The sequence below is a fragment of the Salvelinus alpinus genome, chromosome 23 (assembly GCF_045679555.1).
Source record: "Salvelinus alpinus chromosome 23, SLU_Salpinus.1, whole genome shotgun sequence".
Taxonomy (NCBI): Eukaryota; Metazoa; Chordata; class Actinopteri; order Salmoniformes; family Salmonidae; genus Salvelinus; species Salvelinus alpinus.
The window spans coordinates 27,062,973-27,083,011 of NC_092108.1; the positions used below are offsets into that span (position 1 = coordinate 27,062,973).

At 45.1% G+C, this 20,039-nt stretch overlaps 1 protein-coding gene across 1 annotated transcript in view; it reads left to right on the forward strand.

Annotated features, from left to right (window-relative positions):
- LOC139550693 (A-type potassium channel modulatory protein DPP6-like) overlaps positions 1-20,039 on the forward strand; it is a 177,040-nt gene that overhangs the window by 880 nt on the left and 156,121 nt on the right. The window lies entirely within an intron of this gene.

The window sequence follows — 20,039 nt, forward strand, 5'->3', positions numbered from 1 at the left end:
ACAACTTAGGTTTTAGAATTGGGGGGAACATAATTATTGTTTTTATACAGTTGGATAAACACTCCAAACAGTCTACCGACAGCTCAGTGGCATCCCCATGGTCATAAAGCACACCATGGCCTCGTTTTGTATCACATTCCAATGATACAGCTGGGGGGGACTTAAAAATGCAGTCCGTGAGGTGGACAATTATTATTTTAGGAAAGTAGCATAAAAAAGATAGGCTATAAAACTTTGCATATGCTACACATCGAAACACAAGGGATAGTGGTTTTGTAATTTTTGGTTTTAAGGACACGTAAATGTGGCTCATTTGGCTAACATCCATTGTTTATTGATGGGACAGGCTGGCCAAGGTCGGATCTGAATGCATATGGATGTGCGTAAAATTTCTCAAATGTCCAGTAAATTAAAATCTTCCCTGTCATGTTGTCCGATGCCAAATTTTCCTAAAGGAAACTCTGAAATGCCATATTCTTTTTATGAAGATTTTAGAAAATTCACATGAAAATCTGTCGTTAATTGGATGGAAACCTAGCTATTCCCTCTAAAGACTCTGTCAAGTGCACTAGTCCAGTGTCACTTTGATTATGCCTGCACATCATGGTTCACCAGCAGCCAAAACATCTAAAGAATAAGATACCAGCCAAACAAGCTTGTAAGAGTTGTACTTAAACTCCCTCCTCATACTCATCTGTAGGTTAAGCATTTTTCTGTCTCTATATCTGTGATGTGTCTATGTAATTGTATTTATGTAGAAAATAGGGGACCAAAATGGAACTAAGTCCCCGACTTTATTGTGTGTATATATATTTTTTTTAACTGACAAATAAAATCAATCAATCCAAACTGTGCAGCGGCCAATTCATGAACGGAAAGAGTAATTGGTTACAAAACACTAAAAAGTTTGACATTCTGAGATTGTCAAGCCAAGCCTTCGATACTGGGTAAGCCAGCCTACAAGGTAGGGAGGGATGTATTTTCTGTTTGTCGAGATTGACAGTCTATTTATTGTGGTGTTGAAAATGCAAACCATGGTAGTGCCCGAGGTCGGTATGCTTTTTTTATTGGTTGTGTGGTGCAGTGACACAAACATTTGGTGGGAAATTAATTGCATATATTTTATACAATTATAAATATGGCATCAAAATGTTGAAGATCTGATTTCCCCTTAGTTGATCATTGTCTGCAGCCGACTGATTGTGGTGTAATGAAACAGGCAGAGAGAGTGAGCTCATCTGTGGTGGTCGGTGAACCCTCAACCTTCTGGACCGTAGCAGCGCGTAGCATCATCTGTGGTGGTCGGTGAACCCTCAACCTTCTGGACCGTAGCAGAGCGTAGCATCATCTGTGGTGGTCGGTGAACCCTCAACCTTCTGGACCGTAGCAGCGCGTTGCATCATCTGTGGTGGTCGGTGAACCCTCAACCTTCTGGACCGTAGCAGCGCGTAGCATCATCTGTGGTGGTCGGTGAACCCTCAACCTTCTGGACCGTAGCAGCGCGTTGCATCATCTGTGGTGGTCGGTGAACCCTCAACCTTCTGGACCGTAGCAGCGCGTAGCATCATCTGTGGTGGTCGGTGAACCCTCAACCTTCTGGACCGTAGCAGCGCGTAGCATCATCTGTGGTGGTCGGTGAACCCTCAACCTTCTGGACCGTAGCAGCGCGTAGCATCATCTGTGGTGGTCGGTGAACCCTCAACCTTCTGGACCGTAGCAGCGCGTTGCATCATCTGTGGTGGTCGGTGAACCCTCAACCTTCTGGGCCGTAGCAGCGCGTAGCATCATCTGTGGTGGTCGGTGAACCCTCAACCTTCTGGGCCGTAGCAGCGCGTAGCATCATCTGTGGTGGTCGGTGAACCCTCAACCTTCTGGGCCGTAGCAGCCCGTAGCATCAACTGTGGTGGTCGGTGAACCCTCAACCTTCTGGACCGTAGCAGCGCGTTGCATCATCTGTGGTGGTCGGTGAACCCTCAACCTTCTGGACCGTAGCAGCGCGTAGCATCATCTGTGGTGGTCGGTGAACCCTCAACCTTCTGGACCGTAGCAGCGCGTTGCATCATCTGTGGTGGTCGGTGAACCCTCAACCTTCTGGGCCGTAGCAGCCCGTAGCATCAACTGTGGTGGTCGGTGAACCCTCAACCTTCTGGACCGTAGCAGCGCGTTGCATCATCTGTGGTGGTCGGTGAACCCTCAACCTTCTGGACCGTAGCAGCGCGTAGCATCATCTGTGGTGGTCGGTGAACCCTCAACCTTCTGGACCGTAGCAGCGCGTAGCATCATCTGTGGTGGTCGGTGAACCCTCAACCTTCTGGACCGTAGCAGCGCGTTGCATCATCTGTGGTGGTCGGTGAACCCTCAACCTTCTGGACCGTAGCAGCGCGTAGCATCATCTGTGGTGGTCGGTGAACCCTCAACTTTCTGGGCCGTAGCAGCGCGTAGCATCATCTGTGGTGGTCGGTGAACCCTCAACCTTCTGGACCGTAGCAACGCGTTGCATCAACTGTGCCACAACAGCATGCTGAAGTCGATATCCATGTTTTATAAACACAGGGTTGCTACAGTTATTTTTGGTTGAAAACATTATTTTGAGTTAATTCGATGAGAGGGGAGGATATTACATTTATTTTACAGTACAAGGAGGAGGAGTACAAGGTCATGTGAAAATATTTGTAATGTTGGTAAGGGGAGTGCATTTTTTTTATGACACCTTGAGTTGGACCAGCCAGTACATTTCGATCTGTCCCTTAGCGAGTGCAGCTTTCCCCTGATTCGGCTCATACCAAGGCTCGAACCCAAACTCTGCCTCACAAACACACGTGACCGCCCTCCTAAAGTGTCTTACCCGCTCGCGCCAACATGGCAGCGCAGGTGGAGACACTTCAGGCTGAGGAGTGAGTTCCACAGATCCCCATCTGCTACATTACTCAAATTTTAGAAACACTAAAGCTAATCTCACTGAACAGCTGACTGGTAGCTGTCCAAGGTGCTGGTGTGTAATTGCTGGATCGTGAGGTGTCTGAACTGCCTAGTGTTGGGATAGTTAACCCAAATTACCACTAAATGACATCTTGCTTTACTTACCCTGTAAGCAATATATGGACAACGTAAGACAGAAATCCATGCTTTGCTTTTGTTTACCTGGCACTGTCTCCAAATGCTAACTTTTTTTTCAATATCCTCAATATTATATCCCCAATATCCAAATCATCATAAAGTATTGAGCTACGCAATACATTTTAGACACTTTAGGATGATTTGAACATTAAGTTTATGGGGGAAAATGTATCTGTATCTATGAGAAACATACAAATATTGCCGTTTAATCCCCACTTAAAACGATTTGAAGGGGTAATATCGGTTTCCATAATACAGGTATCATGTGTTTTGTGGCATGGCATCGCTTGTGCAGATCTGTACTGCACCTGAACTGTAGACTTCTATCTCTGGTTGTTTTGATTTACTATGGTTGCGTCTCAATAATCTGTTCCTCCTCCTTTGTGTGTACTTGTTCACTTCCCTTCATGGATTTGAAAGGAAATTCCCTCTAGCTCATTCCTACACCAATCCAATTCAGTAGTGCACAATATGGATCAATTAAGGTCATTTTCTGAAGATATCCCCAGAGGACCATATCCTCTTGCTGAAAACAGAGGTGAAAGCTTTGCTTTGTTTCCCAAGAGATAATGCTACTGTCCACATTTATTTGGGAAACTGTTGGGCAGTTCATTTCCTGGGAGAAATATCCATAATACACATTAATTGAGATTGGAGTACATCATTTTGATTAATCTCATAGTCTGGACAAACTGTGCAAAATGAAATATTCAACCTACAATATATGTTACTTTGTATGCATTACTTCCGGGATGCATACAAAGGCCTCCCCCGCCCTCCCTTCGGCATATCTGACGACGCCATCTTGCTCCTACCGTCTTCTAGGCAGAAACTCAAACAGGATGTACCAGTGACTAGAACCATTCAACGCTGGTCTGACCAATTGGAATCCACGCTTTAAGATTGTTTTGATCACGTGCACTGAGATATGTTCCGGTCAGCCTCAGAGAACAACATCGATCTATCTACTGACTCGGTGAGTGAGTTTATATGGAAGTGCATTGGAGATGTTGTACCCACTGTGACTATTAAAACCTACCCTAACCAGAAATCGTGGATGGGTGGCGGCATTCACGCAAAACTGAAAGCGCATTCTACCATGCAAAGAGGTCTGGGAATATGGCTGAATATAAACAGTGTAGTTATTCCTTCCGCAAGGCAATTAAACAAGCGAAATGCCGGTACAGGGAAAAAGTGGAGTCGCAATTCAATGGCTCAGACACAAGACGTATGTGGCAGGGTCTACAGGAAATCACGGGACTACAAAAAGAACCAGCCACATCACGGACACCGACGTCACGCTTCCAGACAAACTAAACACAATATTTGCCCGCTTTGAGGATAATACAGTGACACCGTCGCGGTCCGCTAACAAGGACTGCACCCCCCCCCCCCAGACGGCATCCCTAGCCGCATCCTCAGAGCATGCGCAGACCAGCTGGCTGGTGTGTTTATGGACATATTCAATCGCTCCCTATCCCAGTCTGCTCTCCCCACATGCTTCAAGATGGCCACCATTGTTCCTGTACCCAAGAAGGCAACGATAACTGAACTAAATGACTACCGCCTGTAGCACTCACTTCTGTCATCATGAAGTGCTTTGAGAGACTAGTCAAGGATCATATCACCTCCACCTTACCGGCCATCCTAGACCCACTTCAGTGGGTGCACTGAAGTGCCATCACACTGGACAATGCCCTATCCCATCTGGACAAGAGGAATACCTATGTAAGAATGCTGTTCATTGACTACAGCTCAGCATTCAACACCATAGTACCCTTCAAGCTCATCATCAAGCTGGAGGCCCTGGGTCTCAACCCCGCCTTGTGCAATTGGGTACTGGACTTTCTGACGGGCCCCCCCCCCCCCAAAGTAGGAAACATCTCCACTTCGCTAACCCTCAACACTGGGTCCCCACAAGAGTGCGTGCTCAGCCCCCTCCTGTACTCCCTGTTCACCCACAACTGCGTGGCCATGCACTCCTCCAACTCAATCATCAAGTTTGCAGATGGCACAACAGTAGTGGGCTTGATTACCAACAACGACGAGACGGCCTACAGGGAGGAGGTGAGGGCACTCGGCGTGTGGTGTCAGGAAAAACAACCTCTCACTCAACGTCAACAAAACGAAGGAGATGATCGTAGACTTCAGGAAACAGTAGAGGAAGCATCTCCCCATCCACATCAAAGGGACAGCAGTGGAGAAGGTGGAAAGTTAAGTTCTGCGGCGTACACATCACAGGCAAACTGAAATGGTCCATCCACACAGACAGTGTTGTGAAGAAGGCGCAACAGTGCCTCTTCAACCTCAGGAGACTGAAGAAATTTGGCTTGTCACCCAAAACCCTGACAAATTTTTACAGATGCACAATCGAGGGCATCCTGTCGGGCTGTATCACCGCCTGGAACGGCAACTGCACCGCACTCAACAGCAAGGCTCTCCAGAGGCCTGTTTACACCGCTACCATCCAGAAGGCGAGGTCAGTACAGGTGCATCAAAACTGGGACCGGGAGACTGAAAAACAGCTTCTATCTCTATGCCATCAGACTGCTAAACAGCAATCACTAACTCAGAAAGGCTGCTTCCTACATTGAGACCAAAGTCACTGGCCAATTTAATAAATGGATCACTAGTCACTTTAAATAATGACACTTTAAAAATGTTTACATATCTTACATTACTCATATCATATGTGTATATACTGTATTTTAGACCATCTATGCCGCTCATCCATATATTTATATGTACATATTCTCATTCACCCCTTTAGATTTGTGTGTATTAGGTAGTTGTTGGGGAATTGTTAGATATTACTGCACTGCCAGTACTAGAAGCACAAGCATTTCGCTACACTCGCATTAACATCTGCTAACCATGTGTATGTGACCAATAAAATTTGATTTGACTACCTCTAGAGGGCATTACAATCTGGACCCTCTCATTCTAAAATTATCTGCCGCAATTGTTGCAACCCCTATTACTAGCCTGTTCAACCTCTCTTTCGTATTGGCTGATATCCCCAAAGATTGGAAAGCTGCGTGGTATAAGGGATTTGCGTCAATTCAAATCTGGTATCAGGACAAAATGTGATTCAGAGTCACCGAATATACTTTAAGTATTTTTATTAAACTCAAGCGATAAATGGTAAATGCAATTTTCATATATACGGGTTCACTGTACCACCCCGCAGGGTAGAACAGGGAACTGGCAGTAAAGTAAACAGCTGTTCTTATACGGTGACAGACGTAGTTCCAACCCGTCTGTTGGCCTGTCACAGTAGAGGCTGAGCGTGGTTTAAACTTTGCTCAGCCTATCGCCGGCGCTCAGGCTAGTCCCAGCCTCTTGGCGCTTTTTGGTGTCCCGGCGCTGTTGCTGTGTAGATTACGCTCCCTCACCCCAGAGGCTGAGGTCAGACAGCTCTGCAACATTGTCTGAGGTATTTGCACCTGCATACAAAGCACACTGTTCTCGCTCAAGGTTAACCACAGCTTCTCAGCACACTATCTGGGGCACAATGTTACTTTCAGTACACACACACAGACACCCAGGCGCCCAGGCTAACAGTTGCTAATATTATATCACATGTGATATAGCATTGGGTTATAGTGCAATAAACACAAATCCTAACAGTGGTCATCCCCCTCTTCAAAGGAGGAGACACTCTAGACTCAAACTGTTACAGACCTATATCTATCCTACCCTGCCTTTCTAAGGTCTTCGAAAGCCAAGTTAACGAACAGATCACTGACCATTTCGAATCCCACCGTACCTTCTCCGCTATGCAATCTGGTTTCCGAGCTGGTCATGGGTGCACCTCAGCCACGCTCAAGGTCCTAAATGATATCATAACCACCATCGATAAAAGACAATACTGTGCAGCTGTATATCTTATCGGCAGACTCAATAGCCTTGGCTTCTCAAATGACTGCCTCGCCTGGTTCACCAACTACTTCTCAGACAGAGTTCAGTGTGTCAAATCGGAGGGCCTGTTGTCCGGAACTCTGGCAGTCTCTATTGGGATGCAACAGGGTTCAATTCTCAGGCCGACTCTTTTCTCTGTGAACATCAATGATGTCGCTCTTGCTGCTGGGGATTCTCTGATCCACCTCTACGCAGACGACACCATTCTGTATACTTCTGGCCCTTCTTTGGAGACTGTGTTAACTAACCTCCGGACGAGCTTCAATGCCATACAACTCTTCTTCGTGGCCTCCAACTGCTCTTAAATGCAAGTAAAACTAAATGCATGCTCTTCAACCGATCGCTGCCCACACCTGCCCGCCCGTCCAGCATCACTACTCTGGACGGTTCTGACTTTTAGAATATGTGGACAATTACAAATACCTATGTGTCTGGTTAGACTGTAAACTCTCCTTCCAGACTCACGTTAAGCATCTCCAATCCCCAAATAAATCTAGAATTGGCTTCCTATTTCGCATCAAAGCGCCCTGCACTCACGCTGTCAAACATACCCTCGTAAAACTGACTATCCTACCGATCCTTGACTTCAGCGATGTCATTTACAAAATAGCCTCCAACACTCTACTCAGCAAATTGGATGTAATCTATCACAGTGCCATACGGTTTGTCACCAAAGCCCCATATGCTACCCACCACTGTGACCTGTATGCTCTCGTTGGCTGGCCCTCGCTTCATATTAGTTTCCAAACACACTGGCTCCAGGTCATCTATAAGTCTTTGCTAGGTAAAGCCCCGTCTTATCTCAGCTCACTGGTCACCATAGCAGCACCCACCCGTAGCACGCGCTCCAGCAGGTATATCTCACTGGTCATCCCCAACACCTACTTTGGCCGCCTTTCCTTCCAGTTCTCTGCTGCCAATGACTGGAACGAATTGCAAAAATCACTGAAGCTGGAGACTCATATCTCCCTCACTAGCTTTAAGCATCAGCTGTCAGAGCAGCTCACAGATCACTGCACCTGTACATAGCCCATCTGTAAATAGCCCATCCAACTACCTCATCCCCATACTGTTATTTATTTGACTTATTTTGCTCCTTTGCACCCCAGTATCTCTACTTGCACATTCATCTTCTGCACATCTATCACTCCAGTGTTTAATTGCTAAATTGTAATTACTTCGCCACTACGGCCACTATTTATTGCCTTACCTCCCTAATCTTACCTCATTTGCAAACACTGTATATCAAATTTGTTTTCTATTGTGTTATTGACTGTACGTTTGTTTATTCCATGTGTAACTCTGTGTTGTTTGTGTCACACTGCTTTGCTTTATCTTGGCCAGGTCGCAGTTGTAAATGAGAACTTGTTCTCAACTGGCCTACCTGGTTAAGTAAAGGTGAAATTAATATAAAAATAAAAAATAAATAAAAATGACCTCCCAACAAATGTCTTCAGATTATGTTTTGACAGTTTTATGACAGAAACATACCGTACATGCATGCAGCCAGATTAGGAAGATCACTATGCATGCAGCCTTGTCAGTTCAACTAATGAAAGAAGTATTACTGTGAAAAGTACTATTACTTCCACTGATATCTTTACATTGGTCATTACCTTGGTTTGGCACATTTGTGTTGTGATTGATCAACCACTAATGGTGATACACTGGCAATAATGCTAGTATTCTTTCTGTTCTGTGGTGTCTTCATTCATGATTTCAATTAATTCACTAATGCATCAGTATCACAACAAACATAATGAGTCAAAGTGACGTGATGACAATTATCATTCAAATGGTTTATCATTCAAATGGTATAGCAGCAATGGCATGGCATAGGTTCCAATAATGCTAGTGAGATTGCCCTCTGCTGGAGGGATATGGTACTGACCTCATGTTAACTGTCACCTCTAACCCGTTCTGGTTGTTGACAGGTGTTTTCACTACATGCTCATTGTTATCTTTTTCATTTTCAGCCTTTAGACTACTTTCCCACGTTGTATAATTTTTTAATTGAGAAGCACCGGTAGATTACATCTATATAGTAACTTGTTTTTCTGTAGGATGGCAAACATGATACACAGAGTAGCACATTTTTAGTTTAGAGAAACGTAACTCTTTCTTAACTTTATAAAACACCCAGTGTATTATTCTACATAGTCACAGATAGAAGTTAGGATAAATAATTCTAGCATAATCTCAAGACTAATTTGGATAGAAAATAAATTATTAAGTGTGGTTGTGGGTATCCAACACAGTCTGTCTCCTCTGAGAATAGTCTTTATAATTTCGGAGTTATTGCCGATTTTTTTTTTTTTTTTTTTCTTCTTTCTTCAATAAGGTTCATTAAGTCCCTGCTGTTATAAGCCAGCTGTGAGCGCTCACTTTCACCATTTAATGAACATTGCCTGGGATGTATAATGAAAGGATACAGCTTTACTAATGGCAGTCAAAGTAAAATGGAGTTTATACATTGATTTGTAGAGGTGAAAAAAGGTAATTGGATGGCCCTGTATCTAGTGACATAAAGACAAGCTTCTGTTGGTTGGTCCTCTCTCGCGTTCTTCCTCTCTCGCGTTCTTCCTCTCTGTCTCCCCCCCACCTTCCTTTCTCTCTCTCCCTCTTTGATGTGAGTCATTGCAGCCATGACAGTAAATCATATGGATTGTAAAGTGAAGAGGAACTATCTGAAGTAAATCGTTCTCTGTCCTATGAGACTGGTACAAAAAAGCAAGGCCATTTGTCAGTACTGCTATTTTAGTAATTTTACTCATTTCCCTACCCTTCTTCCTCAGCCAATCACCTATTAAAGTTGGATGGATGTATGGATGAATAGGCATTTAGTGTGTGTACTTACTTTATGACCCAAGCAAATTGTTCATGGAAAATTGCTCCTTGTATTTCAGTATGACAGTTGACATTGACTGTTGACATTTTAGAAACGCTTGCAAAATCTGAAGTTGCATCAGGATTTTTGAACTTCCATTAGGATTGTTAATGGAAGGCTCCTGGCATTACTTGTTGGAACTGTAGCTCTTCTCTGACCTTTCTTCAGGGAGCACATTGCTCATGTTACTTGTGGCACTTTTTAAGTGTTTCTTAACTCCCAGAGCACACTCTCAGGTCCGCTTGTTTTTATGTCAGACAAACTGCAGTTTTCTTCTGTACTTTGTCTTTCAATTGGCCCATGCCTCAAACTGGCAGTAACTCTCACACAAAGGACCTGCTGAATCGTCAGCATTTTTTATATTAATGCCTGATGGGCCCCTCCCTTAACAGGCCTACCTCATCAAATGAATCTCGGATACGTCGCTTTTTGAGGAAATTTACATCTGCTGGAAAGGTTAGACGGCATCATTTAAGTCTATTCAGGCACAGGCTGCCTCGATAGAATAACTGAAATTAATTTGCCCCTTTGCCAATGGAGCAGGGAATATTTCATAGCCTCCCTCAGAGTGGATCCCTGTCAGATTTATATTGTAGGTTTAGCTCTTCCTCCAGTGTTGCTTGCTCTGTCTGACACGTTGGAGGCAAGTAGTTGGCTCTGGACTGGGTCTAAACTTTGATTTGCATTGCCAGAGTGCTGCTGTCTGAAAGTAGCAGGGAGCAAGGCAGGAGTTCTAAAACTTTATTGTTGTATTATTCTGGTAGAAAACTGTTGTATAAGTCTTAGCGTAATATTCAGGATTATAGAGATCTGTTAAATTAAATACAATTGTGTAATTGCTCAAGTGTGTAAACAGTATGTAATGTAAGTAATTCAAGCACATTGACTAGGTCATAAATAAATGTACCAAATTATGGCACATCCCTTTCCAAACAGATGATACAGTTAGTTTCACCCGCAAGGCCCTTTTATGCCAAAGTTTTAGTTAACCTTTCTCACAGCTTTTTGACTGTTGTTTGGTGTAAATGAGAGATTCCATTGTGATTTTTATGAGTTCAATTTGGAGCCACACACTCATTCATTTGTATGCAGACAGAATATGTGGTCCTCTGAGAGTTAGCTGGTCAAAAACCTTTGTAATAGGTTTCTGTATTCATCAACTGAACTTGAATGACTTTGAACAGCCAGACTGAAAACATCTTACTGCTTATCCACAGCTATGTAATAGCCCATATAAACTGTGTACAATATACACACACACACACACACACACAGTGTGAACCTGCTTTCATCTGTGAAGAGCACAGGGCGCCAGTGGCGAATTTGCCAATCTTGGTGTTCTCTGGCAAATGCCAAACGTCCTGGACGGTGCTGGGCTGTAAGCACAACCCCCACCTGTGGACGTCGGGCCCTCATACCACCCTCATGGAGTCTGTTTCTGACCGTTTGAGCAGACACATGCACATTTGTGGCCTGCTGGAGGTCATTTTGCAGGGCTCTGGCAGTGCACCTCCTTGCACAAAGGCGGAAGTAGCGGTCCTGCTGCTGGGTTGTTGCCCTCCTACGGCCTCCTCCACGTCTCCTGATGTACTGGCCTGTCTCCTGGTAGCGCCTCCATGCTCTGGACACTACGCTGACAGACACAGCAAACCTTTTTGCCACAGCTCGCATTGATGTGCCATCCTGGATGAACTGCACTACCTGAGCCACTTGTGTGGGTTGTAGACTCCGTCTCATGCTACCACTAGAGTGAGAGCACTGCCAGCATTCAAAAGTGACCAAAACATCAGCCAGGAAGCATAGGAACTGAGAAGTTGTCTGTGGTCACCACCTGCAGAATCACTCCTTTTTTGGGGGTGTCTTGCTAATTGCCTATAATTTCCACCTTTTGTCTATTCCATTTGCACAACAGCATGTGAAATTTATTGTCAATCAGTGTTGCTTCCTAAGTGGACAGTTTGATTTCACAGAAGTGTGATTGACTTGGAGTTACATTGTGTTGTTTAAGTGTTCCCTTTATTTTTTTGAGCAGTGTATATGGATGAGCGATGGCCAAACGGCATAGGCAAGATGCAGTAGATGGTATAGAATACAGTATAGACATATGAGATGAGTAATGTAGGGTATGTGAACATTATATAAAGTGGCATTGTTTAAAGTGACTAGTGAAACATTTTACTACATCCAATATTTAATTATTAAGTGGCTAGAGATTTGAGTCAGTATGTTGGTAGCAGCTACTCAATGTTAGTGATGGCTGTTTAACAGTCTGATGGCCTTGAGATAGAAGCTGTTTTTCAGTCTCTCGGTCCCAGCTTTGATGCACCTGTACTGACCTCGCCTTCTGTATGATAGCGGGGTGAACAGGCAGTGGCTCGGGTGGTTGTTGTCCTTGATGATCTTTTTGGCCTTCCTGTGACATCGGGGGGTGTAGGTGTCCTGCGGGGCAGGTAGTTTGCCCCCGGTGACGCGTTGTGCAGACCTCACTACCCTCTGGAGAGCCTTACGGTTGTGGGCGGAGCAGTTGCCGTACCAGGCGGTGATACAGCCCGACAGGATGCTCTCGATTGTGCATCTGTAAAAGTTTGTGCATGTTTCTGGTGACGAGCCAAATTTCTTCAGCCTCCTGAGGTTGAAAAGGCGCTGTTGCGCCTTCTTCACCACGCTGTCTGTGTGGGTGGACCATTTCAGTTTGTTTGTGATGTGTACGCCGAAGAACTTAAAAAACTCTCCCTTACTGTCCCGTGGATAGGGGGTGCTCCCTCTGCTGTTTCCTGAAGTCCACGATCATCTCCTTTGTTTTGTTGACGTTGAGTGTGAGGTTATTTTCCTGACACCACACTCCGAGGGCCCTCACCTCCTCCATGTAGGCCATCTCGTCGTTGGTGGTAATCAAGCCTACCACTGTAGTGTCGTCTGCAAACTTGATGATTGAGTTGGAGGCGTGCATGGCCACGCAGTCATGGGTGAACAGGGAGTACAGGAGAGGGTTGAGAACGCACCCTTGTGGGGTCCCAGTGTTGAGGATCAGCGGGGTGGAGATGTTGTTTCCTATCCTCACCACCTGGTGAGTCCAGGACCCAGTTGTACAGGGCGGGGTCGAGACCCAGGGTCTCGAGCTTAATGACGAGTTTGTAGGGTATTATGGTGTTAAATGATGAGCTGTAGTTCGATGAACAGCATTCTTTTTTTTTTTTTTTTTTTTTTTTTTTTTAATTTTTATCCCCTTTTCTCCCCAATTTTCCGTGGTATCCAATCGCTAGTAATTACTATCTTGTCTCATCGCTACAACTCCCGTACGGGCTCGGGAGAGACGAAGGTCGAAAGTCATGCGTCCTCCGAAGCACAACCCAACCTAGCCGCACTGCTTCTTAACACAGCGCGCCTCCAACCCGGAAGCCAGCCGCACCAATGTGTCGGAGGAAACACCGTGCACCCGCCCCCTCGGTTAGCGCGCACTGCGCCCGGCCCGCCACAGGAGTCGCTGGAGCGCGATGAGACAAGGATATCCCTACCGGCCAAACCCTCCCTAACCCGGACGACGCTAAGCCAATTGTGCGTCGCCCCACGGACCTCCCGGTCGCGGCCGGCTGCGACAGAGCCTGGGCGCGAACCCAGACTCTGGTGGCGCAGCATAGCACTGCGATGCAGTGCTCTAGACCACTGCGCCACCCGGGAGGCCCTGAACAGCATTCTTACATAGGTATTCCTCTTGTCCAGATGTGTTAGGGCAGTGTGACCTATTGGGGCGGTAAGCAAATCGGAGTGGGTCTAGGGTGTCAGGTAGGGTGTAGGTGATATGATCCTTCACTAGTCTCTCAAAGCACTTCATGGTGTGAGTGCTACGGTGCGATAGTCGTTTAGCTCAGTTATCTTAGCTTTCTTGGGAACAGGAACAATGGTGGCCGTCTTGAAGCATGAGGAAACAGTAAACTGGGATAGGGATTGATTGAATATGTCCGTAAACACACCAGCCAGCTGGTCTGCGCATGCTCTGAGGACGTGGCTAGGGATACCGTCTGGGCCGGCAGCCTTGCGAGGCTTAACACGTTTTTAATGTTTTACTCACGATGGCTGCGGTGAAGGAGAGCCTGCAGGTTTTGGTAGCGTGCCATGTCGGTGGCACTGTATTGTCCTCAAAGCGAGCAAAGAAGTTGCTTAGTTTGTCTGGGAGCAAGACATCGGGGTCCGCGACGGGGCTGGTTCGCGACGGGGCTGGTTTTCTTTTTGTAGTCCGTGATTGACTGTAGACTCTGCCACATACCTCTTGTGTCTGAGCCGTTGAATTGCGACTCTACTTTGTCTTTATACTGACGCTTAGCTTGTTTGATTGCCTTACGGAGGGAATAGCTACACTGTTTGTATTCGGTCATGTTTCGTGTCGCCTTGCCCTGATTTAAAAGCAGTGGTTCGCGTTGTCAGTTTGCGCGAATGCTGCCATCAATCCACGATTTCTGGTTGTGGAAGGTTTTAATAGTCGCAGTGGGTTCAACATCACCGATGCACTTGCTAATAAACTCGCTCACTGAATCAGCGTATACATCAATGTTGTTGTTCGACGCTATCCGGAACATATCCCAGTCCACGTGATCGAAGCAATCTTGAAGCGTGGAATCAGATTGGTCGGACCAGCATTGAACAGAGCTGAGCAAGGGCGTTTCCTGTTTTAGTTTCTGTCTATAGGCTGGGAGCAACAAAATGGAGTCGTGGTCAGATTTGCCGAAAGGAGGGCGAGGGGGGGCTTTGTATGCGTCGCGGAAGTTGGAGTAACAATGATCCAGGATTTTGCCAGCCCGGGTCGCACATTCGATATGCTGATGATATTTAGGGAGCCTTGTTTTCAGATTAGTCTTGTTAAAATCCCCAGCTACAATAAATGCAGCCTCAGGATGTGTGGTTTGCAGTTTACATAGTCCAATGAAGTTCTTTCAGGGCCATCGAGGTGTCTGCTTGGGGGGGATATACACGACTGTGATTATAATCGAAGAGAATTCTCTTGGTAGATAATGCGGACGGCATTTGATTGTAAGGAATTCTAGGTCAGGTGAACAAATGGACTTGAGTTCCTGTATGTTGTTATGATTACACCACGATTCGTTAATCATAAGGCATACACCCCCGCCCTTCTTCTTACCAGAGAGATGTTTGTTTCTATCGGCGCGATGCGTGAAGAAACCAGGTGGCTGTACCAACTCTGATAACGTATCCCGAGTGAGACATATTTCCGTGAAGCAGAGAATGTTGCAACCTCCGGAGAATGTTTTTGGTGACAAGCCAAATTTCTTCACTCACAAATTTTTACAGATGCACAATCGAGAACATCCTGTCGGGCTGTATCACCGCCTGGTACGGCAACTGCGCCGCGCACAACCGTAAGGCTCTCCAGAGGTTAGTGAGGTCTGCACAACGCATCACCGGGGGCAAACTACCTGCCCTCCAGGACACCTACACCACCCGATGTCACAGGAAGGCCAAAAAGATCATCAAGGACAACAACCACCCGAGCCACTGCCTGTTCACCCCGCTATCATCCAGAAGGCGAGGTCAGTCCAGGTGCATCAAAGCTGGGACCGAGAGACTGAAAAACAGCTTCGATCAAGGCCATCAGACTGTTAAACAGCCATCACTAACATTGAGTAGCTGCTGCCAACATACTGACTCAAATCTCTAGCCACTTAATAATTACAAATTGGATGTAGTAAATGTATCACTAGTCACTTTAAACAATGCCACTTTATATAATGTTTACATACCCTTCATTACTCATCTCATATGTCTATACTGTACTCAATACCATCTACTGCATCTTGCCTATGCCGTTCGGCCATTGCTCATCCATATATTTATATGTACATATTCTTATTCATTCCTTTACACTTGTGTGTAAAAGGTAGTTGTTGTGAATTTGTTAGATTACTTGTTAGATATTACTGCATGGTCGGAACTAGAAGCATAAGCATTTCGCTACACTCGCATTAACATCTGCTAACCATGTGTATGTGACCAATAAAACTTTATTTGATTTAATGCAGCTGGTGGCCACACCAGATACTGACTGTTTCTTTTGATTTTGACCGTCCCCTTTTGTTCAGGGACAGATAATTCAATTTCTGTTAGTCACATGTCTGTGGAACTTGTTCAGTTTGTCTCAGTTGTTGAATCTTATGTTCATACAAATATTTACACATGTTAAGTTTGCTGAAAATAAGGCAGTTGACAGTGAGGACGTTTCTTTTTTTGCTGAGTTTAATATGCACGCGGCACTTGCTCCAAATCCCTCCTTTTTCTTCAAATCAAATTACATTTTGTTGGTCACATACACATATTTAGCAGATGTAGTTGCATGTGTCGCGGAAGGCTTGTGTTCCCAGCTCCAACAGTGTGGTAGTATCTAACAATTCACAACAATACACATCTGAAAGTAAAGGAATGGAATAAAGAAATGTATAAATATTAGACGAGCAATGTCATAGTGGCATTGACTAAAATACAGTAGAGTAGAATGCAGTATATACATCTGAGATGAGTAAAGCAGTATGTGAACATTATTAAAGTGGCCAGTGGTTCCATGTCTATGTATATAGGGCAGCAGCCTCTAAGGTGCAGGGTTGAGTAACCGGGTGGTAACCGGCTAGTGATGGCTATTTAACAGTCTGAAGGCCTTGAGATGGAAGCTGTTTTTCAGTCTCTCGGCTCCAGCTTTGATGCACCTGTACTGACCTCTCCTTCTGGTTGATAGCGGGGTGAACAGGCCGTGGCTCGGGTGTCCTTGATGAGCTTTTTGGCCTTCCTGTGACATCGGGTACTGTAGGTGTCATGGAGGGCAGGCAGTGTGCCCCCGGTGATGCGTCGGGCAGACCGTACCACCCTCTGGAGAGCCCTGCGGTTGCGGGCAGTGCAGTTGACGTACCAGGCGGTGATGCATCACGACATGATGCTCTCAATTGTGCATCTGTAAACGTTTGTTAGGGTCTTAGGGGCCAAGCTGAATTTCTTCAGCCTCTTGAGGTTGTCTATTTGGGTGGACCATTTCAGATCGGTGATGTTGAAGGCTGCACTATAGTCAATGAACAGCATTCTGACGTAGGCATTCCTCTTGTCCAGATGGGATAGGGCAGTGCGATGGCGATTGCATCATCTGTGGATCTATTGGGGCGGTCAGCAAATTGAAGTGGGTCTAGGGTGTAAGGTGGAGGTGACATGATCCTTAACTAGCCTCTCAAAGCACTTCATGATGACAGAAGTGAGTACTACGGGGCAATAGTAATTTAGTTCAGTTACCTTTTGCTTTCTTGGGGACAGGAACAATGGTGGACATCTTGAAGCAAGTGGGGAGAGCAGACTGGGATAGGGAGAGCTTGAATATGTCCGTAAATACTCCAGCCAGCTGGTCTGCACATGCTCTGAGGATGCGGCTAGTGATGCCGTCTGGGCCGGCAGCCCTGCGAGGGTTAACACACTTAAATATCTTACTCACGTCGGCCACGGAGAACGAAAGCCCACAGTCCTTGGGAACGGGCCGAGTCGGTGGCACTGTGTTATCCTCTAAACAGGTGAAAAAGGTGTTTAGCTTGTCTGGGAGCACAACATTGGTGTCCACGACGTGGCTGGTTTTTCCTTTGTAATCCATGATTGTCTATAGACCCTGGCACATACGTCTCGTGTCTGAGCCGTTGAATTGTGACTCCACTTTGTCTCTGTACTGATGTTTTGCCTGTTTGATTGCCTTACGGAGGGAATAATTACACTGTATTCAACCATATTCCCTGTCACCTTGCCATGGTTCAATAAGGTGGTTTAAGCTTTCAGTTTTGCGCAAATGCTGCCATCTATTCACAATTTGTCACGGCCGTCGTAGGGAGGAGACCAAGGTGCAGCATGGTATGCGTACATTCTCTTTATTTTAAGAATGAACACTGAACAAAACAACAAAACTAACTGTGAAGCTATATAAAGAGTGCTGCACAGGCAACTACACATAGACAAGAACCCACAAATACCCAAGGGAAAATGGCAACCTAAATATGATCCCCAATCAGAGACAACGATAAACAGCTGCCTCTAATTGGGAACCAATTCAGGCCACCATAGACCTACATATGCCTAGACTTACAAACACCCCTAGACATACAAAAACCCTAGACAATACAAAACACGCATACCCACCCTCGTCACACCCTGACCTAACCAAAATAATAAAGAAAACATAGATAACTAAGGTCAGGGCGTGACACAATTTCTGGTTTGGGTAGGTTTTAATAGACACTGTGGGAACAACATCCCCTATACACTTCCTTATAAACTCACTCACCGTGTCCATGTAAACATCAATGTTATTCTTTGAGGCTACCCAGAACATATCCCAGTCCACGTGATCAAAACAATGTTTAAACATGGGTTCTGATTGGTCAGACCAGCGTTGAATAGACCTTAGCATGGGTACTTCCTGTTTTGAGTTTCTGCCTTTTCAGGAAGGGAGGAGCAAAATGGTGTTGTGATCTGATTTGCCAAAGGGAGGGCGGGGGATGGCCTTGTAGGCGTCTCAAAAAGGCAAGTAGCAGTGATCTAAGTGAGTACTACAGTCAATGTGTTGATAGAACTTCGGTAGTGTTTTCCTCAAATTTGCTGTGTTAAAATCCCCAGTTACAATAAATGCAGCCTCAGGATATGTGGTTTCCAGTGTGCATAAAGTCCAGTGTAGTTCCTTGAGGGCTGTCGTGGTATCGACTAGAGGGGGAATACACACGGCAGTGACTATAACCGAAGAGGATTCTCTCGGGAGGTAATATGGTCAGCATTTGATTGTGAGGTATTCTAGGTCGAGTGAACAAAAGGACTTAAGTTTCTGTATGTTACCACTATCACACCATGAATAGTTAATTATGAAACATACACCCCTGCCTTTCTTGTTGCTGGAGAGTTCTTTATTCCTGTCTGCGCGATGAACTGAGAACCCAGCTGGCTGTATGGACGGGGACAATATGTCCCAAGAGAGTCATGATTCTGTGAAACAAAGTATGTTACAGTCCCTGATTTCTCTCTGGAAGCATATTCTCGCCCTGAGTTCATCTACTTTATTGTCCAGAGACTGAACATTAGCGAGTAATATACTCAGAAGCGGTGGATGTTGTGCCCGCATCCTGAGTCAGACTAGAAGTCCACTCTGAATATCTCTTCTCTGCCGGCGGCGTCTTAAGGCAGCCTCTGGGTTAAGTTAAATTGCCCTGGGGGGTACAAACAAAGGATCCAATTCGGGAAAGTCGTAATGCTGGTGAGTTACCGCCGCTCTGATATCAAAAAGTTTTTTCCGGCTGTATGTAATAACACAAAAAACGTTCTGGCTAATAATGTAAGAAATAACACACAAAATACTGCAAAGTTGCTTAGGAGCTGGAATGAGAGCTGCCGTGTCTGTCGGCGCCATCATCTTCTCTTGATGAGAAACATGGCGCGCTCTTGATCTATTGTTATCACTATTATTATGATCCTCATCATAATATGTAATGTTGTTATCATTAGTAGGCTTTGTATAGTAGCCTTGTATTACCACCATCGTGTTGTAGGCCCAAGAGCGCGTCTTGCTTAGTCTTAATACCGTAACTTACTTTGGTCTAAATTTCAATATATAGGCTACTGTGTCAATCAATCATTCAATCATTCATTCATTTATTTATTCATGCCATCACACAGCATCCAAGACATTCATACTTTGAAATGCAATCAAGCATTTTAGTTTTTAAATTAAATAACAAAGAGAGCTTTGAATAATTAGCCAAAACAATAAATAAACTGCAATACACGAATGCATGCAACTGTTTTTAGTCTGCTGTAATAAAGGCTTTATATATCATATTTATTTCATTAGAACAGACTCTCTGGTACACTTATTTATTTAGTGTTTATTTAGTCTGTTCCAAATGGTCAGAAAAAAGTATAATATTGCAATCTAACTGTTTGGCACACGATACTCACGCAACGCTTGCTCCATAACCATACTTTTTCTTGATCTCCAGTAGTTTCCACAACTAAGTCAAATGTCTTCCACATTTCTGACTTCTCCTTTCCCTCCTGAGCAACCAGTAAACATTCACCCGTTTCGAGTTCCTTTTTCACG